Source organism: Canis aureus, chromosome 17, assembly GCF_053574225.1.
Source record: "Canis aureus isolate CA01 chromosome 17, VMU_Caureus_v.1.0, whole genome shotgun sequence".
Lineage (NCBI taxonomy): Eukaryota > Metazoa > Chordata > Mammalia > Carnivora > Canidae > Canis > Canis aureus.
In genome coordinates, this window is record NC_135627.1 from 8,335,921 (window position 1) to 8,352,911 (window position 16,991).

At 35.3% G+C, this 16,991-nt stretch overlaps 1 long non-coding RNA gene across 1 annotated transcript in view; it reads right to left on the reverse strand.

Annotated features, from left to right (window-relative positions):
* Positions 1-458: 458 nt before the first annotated feature.
* The window catches only part of LOC144287431 (uncharacterized), a 34,854-nt gene continuing 18,321 nt past the window's right edge, over positions 459-16,991 (reverse strand). The window contains exon 3 of the long non-coding RNA XR_013355237.1: positions 459-829. This is a non-coding gene — a long non-coding RNA (uncharacterized LOC144287431). The remainder of the gene's footprint in view (positions 830-16,991) is intronic.

The following is a 16,991-nucleotide window of genomic DNA, read 5'->3' on the forward strand; positions in this document are numbered from 1 at the left end:
TCTCTCCTCCTGTATCTCTGCCTCTCTTTCTTTCTATGTCTATCATAAATAAATAAATAAATAAATAAATAAATCTTAAAAAAAAAAAAAAACTTGGATGTGGTGCTTAAGTTGAGCTCAGGCACAAGTCTCCCATAGAAAAAGAACTTTGAGAGTAGTTGTTGGGGATCCAGATTAGGAGCAGCTGCAGATTGAAATAACAAAGTGGGAAGACCCTAACCCCAGAGGCCTAAACCCAGGATACAAGAAGTATATGTTCTTCAAGAAGACTGATTCAGGAATGAAGGCAGCCACTGACTGGTTGGGAGCATTAGTGCCCTCAGGGATAAATATGGCAATTCAGAAGTCAAAAGCCAGTAGTACCACAGAGCAATAGTTTCCTAAGGAGAATGTATCCATGAATCAAGTCCCCAAAGCCAGTTGTATTATTCACCAAAGAAAATTTAAGACCAAACTAATTTCCCAACACAACAACAGAAGTTTATAGCCAAGGAGGTAGCATTATGTTAAGTCTAAGAAAAATTCCCCCATAAAGACTAGGTTGCAAACGATTACAGAAATTAAGGGATCCATATTAATCAACTTGGCATTGCTTTTCTCAGCTTTAGGGAACCAGTAGATTATATGTAGACACAATTTTTTTCATTCCTATCATTACTGTCTCCTTGCACAGAATGATCTGGATGATGAGACCACATTGAGCAGGAAGCAGACTGTCTGGGGTCCTTCTGATTCTACCGTTATCTTTTGAGATCCAAGGATTTGTTAGTCAGACATTCAAAAAGATGTATCCTCTTGAACCGTGTGCCATTTCCCCTGTGGAGCCTGTCTGGAAAAAGATTTACACAAAATTAATTGTGGAAGTTACTAAAAGAAAGATCAGTAGATATTATTTAAAGTCACTAAAATTATCATAAATTCAGATTTTTTTTTACATTTGAACTAAACACATTTTAACGTCTAATTTGAACTAAGCAAATATATATATTATATATATAAATATATATAATATATATATAGCTTTCATTTTTTTAGTGAAAATTTATGTCTGTCTGGACACTTTAATTTGAGTTACGGTGGAGTATATATATATATATATATATATTTATAAATATATATATATAATATATATATAGCTTTCATTTTTTTAGTGAAAATTTATGTCTGTCTGGACACTTTAATTTGAGTTACGGTGGAGTAACTCATTATTTTAGGGATTCAAGGACTAGCCTTAGTAAGACAATTAGCCTTATTTATTCTTAAAAAAAAAAAACAGAAACAAAAAACTGTTCAATTAATTAAGAACATGGTCTACTAATCTCCAGCTAGGAGAGTTCATTTGAATTTTCCATTAAAAAGGAATCCAAATTCTTGCCAAAATGTTAATTATCCTTAACTCAACATGTAGAATTTTATCAAGGTCAATTAATTCATTAGTTTATTCAAGATTTGTTGAAGCTTATTCTAGATCAAACAGTTTTTACTACCAAAAAATACATAGGTCTAAAGACTGTCTCTGTATTTATGGAATAATAGATGTTTTAGATACCAAATGTGAGAAGTTCACTTATGGCTTAACACATAATTTTATGTATTAACTTAACTGGGCCATGTGGTGCCCAGATATTTAGTCAAACATTATGCTGGGTATTTCTGTCAGGGTGTTTTTGGGTTAAATTAACATTTAAGTCCGTTGACTGAGTGAAGCAGATTATTCTCCCTAGTATGGGCCCCATCTAATCAGTTGAAGGCCTGTCTAGAACAAAAGCTGACCATCCCTCAAATAAGAGGAACTCCTTATACCCAAATGCCTCCAAAGGGATGTTAGCCTCTTTCTTGACTTTGGACTTGAACCGAGACACTGGTTCTTTGGTGTTGATACCCAGCCTTTGGACTGGAACTATACCATCAGCTCTGCTGGGTATTCAACTTGCTGGTTGTAGGCCTTGGTACTTGTCAGACTTCATAATCACATGAGCTAATTCCTTATAATAAATATATATTATATCCTATTGGTTCTGTTTCTCTGGAGAACCCTGACAAATAAAAAGATTTACAGAAGATGTCATGAGATTGTGGAGAAAAGATCACTGAATGAATCATAGAATAATTATAAATGGCTTCTCAATGAATTAAAGTGTACTATGAATTTTTAAATATCTTAGAACTGTGTGCAAATTGTAGTCTTATCAGTACACTTTAGTGTCTTCAAATCTTTTTAACACCAGAAATGTCTTTCAAGTAACATTTTATAAAAATGTCCATTGAATAAAACAGGTGCAACTACAGGTGCTCTACTAGATACAGAAATGCTGCTGGGCATCCAGTCTTATCTGCAAACTCTCCAGAATCTTCTTCACAGACCCCTCAGTCTCACATAGTAATTCACAGTTTAAAAATCCTGGCTTGACTTCCTCAGAGAAAATGTGTATAGGGAGAGATCTTCATCTAATTATTTTTGACTAAACATCATACTACAATTTAAACAATCTTACTTTACAACAAATTATAATACCAAAAATTTATAAGATAACATTTTTTGAAGAGTGTTTTTAAGTACAATTACTCCACTTGTGTTTACTGCTGTTATCTATTCCATCTGTGACAGAAGAATTAGATAAAGCAATTAATCATACCTGTTTTTCTCCAGGTTAGTGAGGAAAAATGAAAGGTATTTTGCCCCTAACAGGGGAGATAAGCAGAGATTTATGTCTAGAGGCCGAGAGTGGGGTTTGTTTTTGTATTTATTTATTTATTTATTTATTTATTTTTATTTATTTTTTTTACTTGAAGATACTGTTTTGAAAGACTACATAGAATGATCATGGAAACAAAAGACAGGCTGGTCCAAAAAGTGCAAAGTTTGAAGTGTTGAAAGGGAAGGAATGTTCAAAATATAACATAGGTTGACAGTTCAAATCAATGGGAAAGATGCATTTTCAACAAATGGGGAACTGGGTAGTTATCTAAAGGAAAAATAAAAATTTGGAAATTTATTTCATATCTTCCATTAAAATAAATCCAGATGGATCAAGGATTGAAACAACTGGTTAAAAAAATAGAAATGCACAAAAATAAAGCATGATAGGTAGATTTGTTTTTAAAATTTCATAGGGGGCATGGCATCTCTAAATATAAAACAAAAGACAAAAGACAGAAAATAAAGCACTGATGAATTTTAATAAATGAAAATTTAAGATTCTTCCCAGAAAACTTCATAAAACTAAAGACTAATGTTAATTTGGGTAAATATTTTCATTTCACATCTTAAACAGCAAGAAAATTTTCTTGATATATAACTACTCTTGGGGCATGTGGGTGGCTCTGTTTGTTCATCATCTTACTCTTGATTTCAGTTCAGATTGTTATCTCAGTGTCATGAAACTGAGCTGCCCCATCAGGCTCCATGCTGAGCCCAGAGTCTACTTGAGATTCTCTCTCTCCCTCTCCATCTGCCCCTCCTTACCTTACACTCTAAATAAATAAAATCTTAAAAAAATAGTTTTATAAATCAAGAGGAAAAAGACCAAAAAAAGCATCAAGATAAACAAAGGGTAGTTTGTAGTAAAACAAAAACAAACAAACAAATAAAAACACACAAAGTGTTCTGAAAAATATGTACATTGATGGGAATATACATTTTTATAAGTTCCATGAAAGATAATTAGACAACAACTATCAAAATGCAATGCACATGCTCTGTGACTCAGTGATTCATTTTCTGGAATTGATACTACACTTTTATAAAGTATTGTATGAACAAGAGCATTCTTTGCAGCCACAGTGTGTTATGTAAAACTACTTCTATGCCTACAGAATGGGACAAGGTAAGTATGCTACATTCAAATGATAGGATATCTTACTGTTTCATATAGAATGCAACATCTCTAGGTGCACTGTTAAAATTAAAACTGAATCACATGTCATTTCTTCCTGTGGGAAAAAGAATCCGTATATGGTGCTTGAAAATTCAGAGAAACATCTGGCAGGGCAGTATCAAGAATCATGATTGCATCCAGGGAGGAGTTGTAGCTAGTTGCGCAAGAAGAAGTGTGACAAATTTTCACAGTATTTTTTTTTTGTATGTCTTAAAACTTAGTGAATATAAAAATTCTTTGGTAATACATAAATTTTAAAAAAATTGTAATTCCCCAAGTACTTGGAAACAACACTAAACTCATCCTTCGTAATGCATAGGTCAGAGAATAACATAATAAAAACTACAAAATACCTAGAATCAAATGATAACAAAAACAGTTTATAGAAAATGTGGTCAAATACAGCTTTATCCGTACTTATATGAAAATTATAGCCTTAAATGTTTTTATTATAAAACAAGACACATTGAAAATAAGTGTTGACTAAGGAAAATAATTTAGCTTGAAGCACAAGAAAAGATTTTAGTAAATTCAGATAAATGAAGAAAAATATGAATAATACATGAAAAAAATACATAAAACTGAAACAGAATGTAAGCAAACAAACAAAAACTCCAGAAACCATCAACAAAACGAAATAGTCTTTTTGAAATAAGCTCAATAAAATAGACAAAGAAAGAAAAAATAGTAAAAATAAAAAAGGATATTATCTCCTGAGGAAAAAAATATCATGTGAAGAATATTTTTATTGTAGTAACAAGTATAGATTTAAAAATCTAACTTTAATAAGTAAGTGATTTGAAAAGTGCACGTCCAATAGAAAAGTTAATCTAACCACACACACACATTTATGAGCACACACTCACACATGCACACACCCCTGACTAGTCCAGTACATAGTAAAAAAAAATAAAAAATAAAAAAACTCCCCTGTGAATATTCTACACTATCCCCAAAATACAGAAAGTAGAAGCATAGGCTGTTAAACATATGCTTTCTAACTTTCAAGGAACGGGAATAATGAATTTATGCAAACTCTTCTTCAATCTTATGTACTTTCTCCTTGAAAATGAAAAAAGCGGGAAGATTCACAAAGCTTCCAATACCAAAGAGAATAAAAATTTTAACTAAAAATATAGCTATTTATAAGTCAGCAGTATGTTTTTAAAAAATGTATCCTAACCAAATAGCGGCAAGATTATTTTAGAAAATTGAGTAACACAGTGTGCAATTAATAGATAAAAGAAAAAATGTGGTCATCTTAATATATCCAAAATATGTTTTATAAAATTAAAACTTTCACAATAAAAACTTAGCAGAGTGGAATTAGACACGATAATCATTAACCTGGTAAGTGGTATTAGTGAAAAAAATCTTTTTTGGAACTTTATGCATTCCATACAGGGGGGAAAAAAGAAAAAAAAATCTGATAATATCATAATTACACAACATTATACTGGATAACCTAACCAATAAATAATACAGTAAAAAGAAATACAAACATAAAATGACAGGTCACTAGTGATATCATTGTCAACATTAAAAACTAAAGAAAATGAGTCAAATAAAATCAGGTTTATGAAACCAGACTACAATTTGAAATTTTAGAAACTTTTAGCAAACATAACTAAGTAAAGAATGAAACAGAAAAAGAAAATCCACTCAAAAGTGAAAAAAAGAAACTATAAAATTACCTAGAAAATACATCTATTCAAATGTATAATACCTTTGGTAAAAATTCACAAAATTTAACTGAAGGACATTCAAATGATAAATGCAAATACAGATAAACTCTGAAGGATATGAGAGATAACTTTTTATACAAAATATGCATAACCTCAGATGTCTATATCAGATGCAAATTTCCCACAAGAAATAGTGACAAAGAAGTTCATTCTGGTGGTTCTAGGGGTGTGCTTATAGCTACGATGTGAATGTTTATGACCTGACTTTGAATTAAACAAGTAAAGTTGGTAAAACTGTCCTCTCTTTTTCCATCAAAGGGAAAGGGTAACGTGAGGATGGAGGAACCGCGAAATCTATACCAAGCACAAGCAATATTGGAGTGAAACTCATTGCCACTAACCTACCCTCAGGTGGGGGCCCCCAAAATCATGTATCCTGTGGAAGAGCTCTCATCTCCTAAGTGCAGTTTTTAGTTCCGTATGAGGACACATTACTAATATGAATAGAGACAATTTGTAGGTATTGTAATATAGGAGAACTATAACATGGGACAAACTCCATGTGCAAGTTCTCAGGGGCCCTGGTGGGGGAAACTGGATGATTCACAGGGCCACCACTGTAAGAGCTTGGAGACTGATGCCAGCTTTATTGCCCTTGTCACTTCAAGCTCTTTTGAAGGTAGCTGGGTCTATAAAGAAATAGTTGACATAGTATAAGAAATAACTGATCCAAATTCTGCCTTTCAAATTTATTATATTCCCTGAAATGCAGGGCCGAATTCATAACATGGAGCATGTTGCTTTAAATGTCAAACTGACCGATCTGTGCTTGTCCTTTCTGCTTACTCCCTAATCAATGTATTGGTCCCTTAAATTAAAATTTCTGTTTTAGAGAGATTTCTTGTAAACACCCATCTTTACGACAATGAACACATCTCTAAGCTTATCCTCTGTTAGATCTTTCAAGACCCCAGTCTTTGTTCATTAAATACAGAGACCACAAACCTGATTGTTCACAATCAATAGGGGGCAATCCCTAGTCACCATTCCTCATTTCATCCTATAGTCTGCTTGGAAGCATACAAAGAGGTAGGCTATGTATTTAATTCCAGAATCATTGTGGTGTTTCATTTTCGTATTTAGGAAACCCAAACCTTTAAAAACAGTTCATGAATAAATAAGCTATATATCAGGTAAAATGATTTTTTTTTTGAGAGAATAGACTACCCATCTGAGACTTGACCATGCAGAGTTCTAATCTATAACTATTCTGCTGCATGCTGACCAGGTGTTTTCCAAAGGCTGCCAGTTACTCAGGCAATCTCCTATTTCAATTTACAGATGAAAATTAAATCAGTCCTATAAATTTAAATATATAAGGATTCTCTTTCTTCTTCACAAAGGCATTCTTTTTCCTTTCTTTCTAACAAGTTGAAAGATTGAGGACTCCATATTCATTTAGATCCCCCTTCTCTACTGGGTCCTTCCTGCTCACTCCGATTATTTGTGTTGACAGCCAGAACAGTGAGGCTTGTTTTACGGTAATACTCCGACAGTCATATTTTCTCTGGGCTGAGTCATCTGCACACTTTATTCATTCTCTAGCTGCATTTGAAATTTGAATTTTGTCATCCTGCCTTCCAAAGGCAATGGACTGGGAGAAGTCAGGCGTGTTAGATAGTGGAAAGTCTGCTAATCTTTAATAAAAAACTATAATCCTATATAACATGGTGTCAGCCTGCTTTTTTTATCCCTTCATTTTTAATCTGATGAAGAATGGATCAGCACACTTAACTGATCATAACATATTCGTGTGCTTTTTAAAGCATATACCTTGAGTGATAAACACCATAACTTAACCAATATTTTTGGAACATGTGGCAATGAAATCCATTTTTCCCCTTTTGTGTAATTTTGCTCACTCTGTTCCTGGCCTTTTCTCATTTATTATTGACAGAGAGAGTAGCGATTGCTCAGGTGTGTATCTGATTCAGCTGATATGACACCAAAAAAGTAATGTTAATGCTTGTGGTTAGCCCTTCACCTCCTTCCAAAACCTCTGCATTCAATACTGGTATTGAGAAAATATACTCCAAGTTTTAAAAAAGGAAAATGAAAATAAATACCCATTAGTTGTGGATCTAAGTAAAACCTAGAATCTAGAATCCCTAATCTGAATACTATAGCCATCATTACCCTGCTAAGTTCTCAAGTAAGGGGCTAACAATTTAAACAAGACATTATAATTACTAAAAGAAGCTATATTTTCTGTAAGGCCTATCTGGTCTCATATCCTGTTTCATAAATCCAGATCACATATAACCTTTAGTGCTTCTCTTTTCCAGTACGAGCAGAAAGAGTCTTGGGCTGTCATTTTTTTTTACTATCAGGGATCTTCCCTGTTCATACTCTGCATTTTATAAAGCACCTTACAATCTGGAATAAATTCCAGTTTTCATTTTTCCACATCAGCTACATGAGTTGGAAGAAAAATGTTACATAAAGAAAACAATATTGCACCTGTTCAGTTCAATATATAATAATCTATCTCATTCATAAAAAGATCACCTTTCCATGTGTTGCCTCTCTGTGGACTAGGGAACTCCACTTTGCCCTTGACATCTGGCAGAGCATCTCTTACTTGAGGTGGAGTGGACAATCTGGATGGCATAGCATTTTAGCAACTTATAAATACCAGAGGTTCTCAAGTATGACCCATAGTCCCCCAGAGGGTAGTGGATCCAGGTTGTGGTTCCCATTCATTTATTTTCCCACTATACAGTGAGAGTAGATAGGGTAGGTGAGCTATGGGCCTTCCACCGGGCTTATGTTGACTATATTAAATAGATACAAGGCCACTATCCTGCAGTTAGGGTGAGATGTGCGATCAACACACTCATACAGGTTTTCTCCTTTTCTTACAATAATTGTTAGTCTTGGACCCAATTAACTAGGCTTATTGTACTTCCCCACATAGCAGAAGGAGCACTGAGGGAAAATTTTGCTTGTCCTTTTGGGAACTGATAATTTGTTACTCCTATATATCTATGGCCAAAATAGTAGGTGGATCAGCTCCTATGGACTTTTATTTATTCTGACTTATTATCTCTAGAAGCCACATATCATCCTGGTTACTATGTGCAGAACTGTCAGGTAGTAAAGTAGAAGCAGGGAGGCTTGGTACAGTGTGGTGCAAAAATCTAAGTGAGAATCTATAGCTGGATGGTGATGGCTTGGATTAATGTAGTAGTAGTAGAAATGACAAACAGATCAGTGGATTCTTGCTCTATTGTGGAGGTGCCATTGATAGTATCTGCCAATCAATGAGATGTTCACTCTAAGAATTGGACACAGGAACTTCCTACTGTTCTAACCTAAACAACTCAACGGATGGTGTCATCACTTGCTGAAATGAGATTAGGAAAGGGAAAGTCTTTGGGAATATGGAAAGAAATAAATTATTTTGCTTTAGAGATGTTAAGTCTAAGACATTTACACAGCATCCATGTTCAGATATTGGGTAGGCAGTTGACGCATGAACTCAGTGTATAGACAAAGGATGGAGATATAACATTAAGGATCACCAGAAAGGAGACTGAACCTAAGGTCATCAGGTGGGGATGCGTATAGGAAAGCATGTGAAAAAATAGAATGTACCACTATAAATTCCCTCTCCCCAACCAAATCTGTTCCTGTTCTCATTGTGAAATCTGGAGTGCTAAGGGAATGAAAGTCTACTTCCATGTTCCCACATATCAACTTAGAGCAATTTCAAGTACTTGCCTGCACACACACACACACACACACACACACACACACACACACAATAATGTATGTGCCACATGGCTTCTTTCAGCTCACATTCAGTTTGAGGAATAGCAGTCAAATGAATGAATGGAATTTCAGGCATTTCTTCAATATCTGAAGCCTGGGATATCTTCCCATTGAAATCATTTCAGCACCTCCCAAAATAGCTCTCACTAGCCACATCTTTCTATAGTTTTAGGAAACACTCAAGACACCCAAGAATACCATAGCATCACTCTCACACTCAAACTGTGTGGAAACAACCAAAATATCAATTAAATGTGACAAACAGCAGTTTATAATCTAAGTTCCAATTACTCTATTACAAAATTTGCTACAAAACATGTGTGTCAAAATCAAATATACATTGTAAAGTCTAGACTTGAATTTTCATGAACAGCTGCAGAAAATTATTGCAATTTAGGGGGAAAAGAATATATAAGGAGAATAAAACAAAAAGATTTCCAGATTTCAGAGTCTTCAGCACATTCTTCCCTCTGTGCCAGTGAGTTTCATCGCCAACCTGTAGAGTTGAACAAGTTACTTGAGAGGTTGCTACAAGGTTAGGCTAAAAATATAATGATTAGAGCAAGGATACCAGTGTTCAAGTCTTAGCTGTGCCAAATATTTGAAATTCTGCTTAAGCAGATACATAACTTCTTTCTTTTTGAAATTATTCATCTTTAAAATAGTTAAAATAGTTATGATAATAATGCCTAACTTGTGTCTCCATGCAATATTTGCCCGTGGAAACACAGCTGCTCAAAACCCATCCATGAGTTTATATTCACTCTTGCTTATTCCAAATATGCCATAAATCCATCATTTCTCTAAGATGTAACCAGAATTTATTCTGCTTTTGTTTTTTATATTTCTTCTTCTAGGGTAATTCTAAAGCCCTCAATAAAGATTTAAGTGTGCCAAACAAGCCCAAAGAAAGGGGGAAATCGTGCTTAAATAACTTCTATTTTACACAAAGATTTTCTTCATGCAATTTCTCCTTATATAAAAGACAATGGCTTATGTAGCACTTATTGTGTGCCAGGCATTATTCTAAGTGCTTTGTAAACTTTATCTCATTTGGTTTTCATTGCTACCCCATGAGATTGGCCTGGGCTCTTAATTACTCTGCTGTGCTGTCTCTAGTTTCAAACATAAGGCATTGTACATTTATTTAAAATGCTTGGTGAAAAATAAGATGGGACCCTACCATTGTTGAAATCTCCTCCCACTCATGTAAGTTTTGTGAACTTATAGTGCATCTATCACAATACAAATTAACATATTAGTGATTCCAAGATGACCCATCTAATTTTAAAGCCCAGCCTTTCCCAAACTAACCATACTTTGATATTTAGTAAGTTCTCATGATGAATTGTCTTCTAAGGAACTGAGTTCAGGAAATGCTAATTCAGATATTCTTTGGAACATGTGGACTCTTTTCTTTTATAAAAATATTCTGAGAAGGAAAGATTGAATTTTATCCAATGACTCATTCACGTAGAAATAAGACAGATCTGTTTTATGTGTAAAAGGAGACTCAGGTCTTTCTGGGAGTGGAGATGAAATAATTGGTCTATATAGTAACTTACTTAACTGGATACTAGCAGGTTTCTGATGACTTTCATGCTGTTGAGAATTTGCAAAGTAGGGAGAAGACTGTCTTGAAATACCCTGTATGGGCCATGTTCCTTTTACCCACTCCACTTGTCCCCCCAAAATGTAGGGAGTCTTGCAACAAAGTGTCTCCCCCAACACACACACATACACACACACACACACAAGTAATTAACTTGCGTCTCTGACCATCCTTCCTGCATAACACCATGCATTATTATTATAATTATAAGGTGAAGACCTTTAAATATTATGAGGATATCTCTCATATACTTTGAAGTGACTGTATTCTAAACATTTACTGAATGCACACACTAGTTTTTCCAGTTACAAAGTGCTCCTTTTTTCCCAGCTATATTATTTTGTTGAGTCATTACACCAATTTTGTAGGCTAAGAATTAGCATGTCCATGTTATATATAAAAAGAAAGAGGCCCAAAAAGAAATGTCAGAAGAACCCAAATCATAAATAACAGCCAGATTCACTGCTTGGTCTTCCGCACCCAGCCCTACAACAAAAGATCAGTTAGAGCCCTACAGCAAAGATCTCTGTCAGAAGCATGTGTTTTGTTTGTTTGTTTTTGTCTTTGGGATTCTTTCGCTCTCCAGACAGACCTGAGCTTCTGCGTCCTGGATGCCCCTGTCATAGAAATTCCATATGTCCTTTATAGTTTACTAAAACATTGCTGGCTAAAAGAGATCATACCTGACTCCATCCTGCAGCTCTAAATATATCTTCCATTGAAATGATGGATTTGGTGGGATGCTATCTATTCCATCTAACTAGACAGATTTTGGGGGCAAACTGCTGTGTTGGTTTAAGCAAACCAGAGAACTGGGAGCAGACAGAAGATAGATCTTGTTGTTCACGGCACATTCTAACCATTGGGGCAAAAACTCAGAAGTCTGTGAGTGAACTTTTTGGATTTACTGGCCTCAAATAAAAGGCAATGTTTTCTGGGGACCAAAGCCAAAGGTATAGTCAATGTTTAAAGGGCTCCATGACCAAAAAGTACCATCCACTGATGAAGAAGCCACACTAGCCATTCCTTTCTTCACCCACCACATCTATTCTGGTCCCAAGTATTAGAATGGCATACCCATGCCAAGTGCGAGGGCACACAGTTATTATCAGACCAAGATACTAAGGAAAAGGATCCCTGTGAAAGACAGAGAATATGCCCATCCCTCATGATTCCAGTACTATTTTCCTTTCCTATTAAATTTCTCCTTCTTTCTTTTTGTTTCTCCCTGCGCAGCTTGTGTTGAAAATTTGGCCCATTTCAATCTACCCTTTGAAAGAACCTATCTGCTACGGAAAAATTCTGAGGTGGCCTACCTGGGAAAATTCTGCTTTGGACAAATGGAAATTCTCCTGTATTTTGATCAGGTTGTCTTTAGATTCGCCTCTCTTTCTTTCTCTCTTACGTAAGATATTAATTGCTAAAATTAAGATGTAAAACTAAGAAAAAGAGGTCAAGTTAGAGGTAAATAAAGTCCTTGTTTCCTATACTTGTTTTAATTGCATTTGCTAAGGTCAAAAGTCCAATAGAGAAATTTGAAGACAAGTTCTCCAAAATTTAGGGAAAATGGGAATTTAATTGGAAATATCTCCTCTGCATACATTCCTTTGAAACTGTGACAGCTTGAACACCTGGAAAAGAATTCATGATCTCAGATTCCTGTCACCTCCACCATCTTTCCACCATTGAGACAGGAAGATCAATGATAGCTATTAAACTGCTTATGTGTGGGGAGGGTTGAGTAGCCGGTGGTGTGGTATGACAAGTGTGGAGCTTACATCGACCATCTGGGAGGAAGGTTTGTTCTGTGTTAAAGGCAGGGAGGGTCACCCAGGAAGACAGGAACTCAATATGAGAAAAGGACTAGTCTAGGACACAACCACTTTCTAGCATCCATTTAGAGGTTAATTAAGAAAGCCTCGTAAGCCTCTGAGACAAACCAATGGGGAATTAATTTTATGTCCTTGGACACAATTGATTTTCAGGAGGCCACAAAATTGATGCCTAACTGTTAGAACAGCATGGCCAGAATTCTTTTTCCATAGATAGCATTAGCTGTTAGACTCTGGTAGCAGCAAAGCAACAAAATCAAATTAAGATCAGTAGCATTAGTGGAAGAAGAATCAAGGTCACAATGTCAGTCAAGTAGAAAAACAAAGGCTGCCATAAGTTTAAAATAATAAAATATGCTATCCATTTCAAAAGACATTGCAGCAGCTAATTGGTCTTCTGGGATGGATATAGGAACTTTGTTGTGGGTCTTCCGGGACCAATGAGCTAAGGTACACAATGGGGACCATTTTCACTCACCCATTATCACACGATGGAAGCAGCCCAGGTTTGGACATAGAGGATACTGGGAAGGGGTAGAGACAATTGGTTGGGCTGAAGATAGGAACAAAGAAGAAAACTAAGAATGGCTTCAGGGTAACAACTTTGTGATTGGAAGCAGAGTCATTGATTTTCTCAGCATCTTGAATCACATGGGAAGTATGACTTATACACACAAAAGGAGCACTTGCTTGCTTGTAGTTTGGAAATGGAAGCACAAGTGGGTGGATTTCCTGCTTAAAAACCATATTTCAAACATCTATATATTTGATATTTTAATATATTACACAAATGGCATCTTTGAACTATTTTATTCGATTTAAATAATCTGAGATAACGAACAGAAGAGGTTTAATTTAACATGCTTAATGCAAGTGAATACTGGGAGCACACTTGCTCAAGTTAATATTTTATATGCAATTAGAAGTTGTAGAAGAACTCTTGCGACCTTGTGGTTTCGAGTTTAAGAACAAAAGGCACATGATGCTGAGCACTCAAAACCACAGGGGGTGAAGAGCAGTCATCAACTGAGGAGAAATGGCAGCCATAAAACAAGCAGAGCTGTCAGAAGGTCCCACAGCCCATTTTCAGGTACCTCTTCCTAAGTGTTTGACCTGGATCCAGTTGCTTAAAGCCTTTAAGCGTAGGCTTCTCTCCCTTTCGGTGAAGATGATTATAATTATTTCTATTTTATAGGGCTTTTGTGAGAGTAGATGAGATCATGTGTACCAAGTACTTGGCACAGGACCTGGCACACAAGTATTCCTGAAAAGAGCTGCTATTGCAAAGGCTACTAGTTGCTTATCCACCATACATGCCTCCCTTCTTTATTTTTTTATTTTATTTTTTGCTTTTTTGTGGATTTTTTGTTGGGAATTGTATTTTGCCCACTAAAAGCTGTTTTCCAATCTGTTCTGTAGATAAAGATGAGCATATAAAATAGATATGGGCAACAACAAAACCATTTTGCTTTTACTCCTTCCTTCAATGAACCACCAATATGTTGCCTGAATATTAGCAGCCATCTTGTGACCATGAGGCAAACTGGAAGATGAAAGTCATTTATACAATGAAGCTGAAATACTGAAAAACTTTAGGTCCCTGATGATAGCATGTAGCTGTTATAATAGTCTTTGTCCATCTGTGATAGTTAATTTTACGTATCAACTTGGCTTGTCCATAATACCTAGGTATTTGGTCCAAGATTATTCAAAATGCTTCTATGAAGGTATTATTTTAGATAAGATTAACAGTAAAATTAGTAGACTTTGAGTAAAGCTGATTGTCCTCCAGAATGTGGGTGGGCCTCATTCAATCAATTGAAGACCTTAATAGAAAAACACTGACTTCCCAGGAAAGGAAGGAATTCTGCCAAAAGATTGCCCTCAGACTCAAACTCTAACTCTCCTCTAGGTGACCTTCTATACCAATTTATCTATCTATCTACCTATCTATCTATCTATCTATCTATCTATCTATCAATTATCTATCTATCTATCATCTATCAACTATCTATCTATCTATCTATCTATCTATCATCTATCTATCTATCTATCATCTATCTATCCTATTCATTACGTTTTCTCTGGAGAACCCTGACTACTACATTCACTAAATAAAATTAAAACTTAATTTAATTAAATACCTATTTTCTAGATCTTCTAGAAATTAAGCACAATTCTTTGCACTACATGAACCATTCTTAGTAATTGATTCAATGTTATCATGATCATCATTCAGTGTCAAAAGGCACAATTTGTTTCCATGCTTAGATTCTTTTGGGGATAAATTATCTTTAAACTTAAGACTGGCCATAGAAGAAAGAGGTAGAAACAATTTTTTTTAAAAAATAGCAAATGGGAATGTGGACTCACATTTGATTTCCACAAAGCATTTATTACCATGAACTTTTCACTTGAGCCCACTATTACTCTGAAGTCATGTCTTAAGACATGAGGGTCACAGTTATGTAGCAAAAGTTGTCAGGCACTGAAGAGGAGTCATATATCCTCACTGTGACCAGCCCATTACTCTCCTACATGGAAGGCTGTGCTAGCAATGAAGAGCAAAGCCAAGATGTTCACGTAGTTCTTTGAATTCCATATCTACCCAACATAGCTCAAGGGGGATACTGCTGACCACAATGCATATTCTAGCAATTTCATTAAGGCTATATCAAAAAGTGCTATCCAAACATTTTTAAGCCTCAGCTCCCTTTTTTTAAGCAGTTTTACAGATTTGCACAGTATAGGTGATATTCTTTTATTTTTTATTTTTTTAAATATTTTATTTATTTATTAGAGACAGAGAGAGAGAGGGAGAGAGAGAGACTGAAAGAGAGAGAGGCAGAGACACAGGCAGAGGGAGAAGCAGACTCCATGCAGGGAGCCTGACGTGGGACTTGATTCTGGGGTCTCCAGGATCATGCCCTGGGCTGAAGGCAGCATTAAACTGCTAAGGCACTGGGGCTGCCTGGTGATATTCTTTTAAATGGCTTTGTTCTAGAAGCCTTTCTTGGTGAAAAGATCTGCCCACCTGACCCACTCTGTCTCCTTCATTATCCCTGAGGTATCTTGTTGGGCCACCCTCGAGTTATGCCTAGTCAAGAGTTTAAAAATCCCTGATCTATAGATTCTACTGAAGATGTATGCACTCTGAGTTCAGTCTGTGAGCATTGCAAAGATTAAACTCATGCCTTTTTATCTTGATCCCAATTCAATTTCACGTCTGCTATGTACCTCGTTCTATTTATTATTACCTCTAGATTCTATACCCAAATTGTGCTCATCTTCAAAAACTTTTCTCTTTTTTCTACTTTCATATTATTCATCCATCCATTTGTTCATTTTTATAATAGCAGTAACAATGTATGTCTCAAAAATGATTCTCATCATACAAGTCATTCTAAATCATACTTGTTGAAAAGGCATGCTACTTGCTCTGAAGGAGGAATTAAGCCTATCACAGATCTAGAAATGCATGGTGAGCTACTTCTGTGAAGGGCAAGTTGACCAGAAATTTGACAGTGATGAATACTGGTGATGGGTTTTGATTCTTTCAGTAAATTCCATCCTTCTCTTTTTGAAAGATAGTGTAAAAGGTGGCTCATTGAAACATTGTGGGTTTTTTTCCAGTTTATCATATGTTGAAGAATACCTTAAGGAGTAGGTTTTAAGTTCGAATATTTTAATGATCCTATCAAAATACCTGACCCATTATCATATGGAACTGCAAAGATGTCATCCTTGAAGGTTGCAGGAACATTCATATCATTATGTTACTTTGTGATAACATATGGAATAAACATATGAGGATATTAAAATGATATTCACATAGATGCATCCATCCAGACTTCTTATACAAAATATTCTATGCCATTAATTTTAAGGTATATTGCTAAAGCTTACTTTTATGATATTCTAAAACACGGGAGCATAATAAGTTACTTGGTACATTTAATTAAGGAAGTAGAAAGAGTTGTTTTCAGTTTGAACATGATCGTAAAAATTTAGTTTTTGTTATCTCATCTTAGAGGTCATTGAGAAAATAGCAAATACAAAAGAAAAACTCATTTTCAGTGAAACAAGGAGACAGCTGGGAAGCCAGACACCAAAACAGATGGAGTGGCTACCAGGAAAGAAACGGATGAAG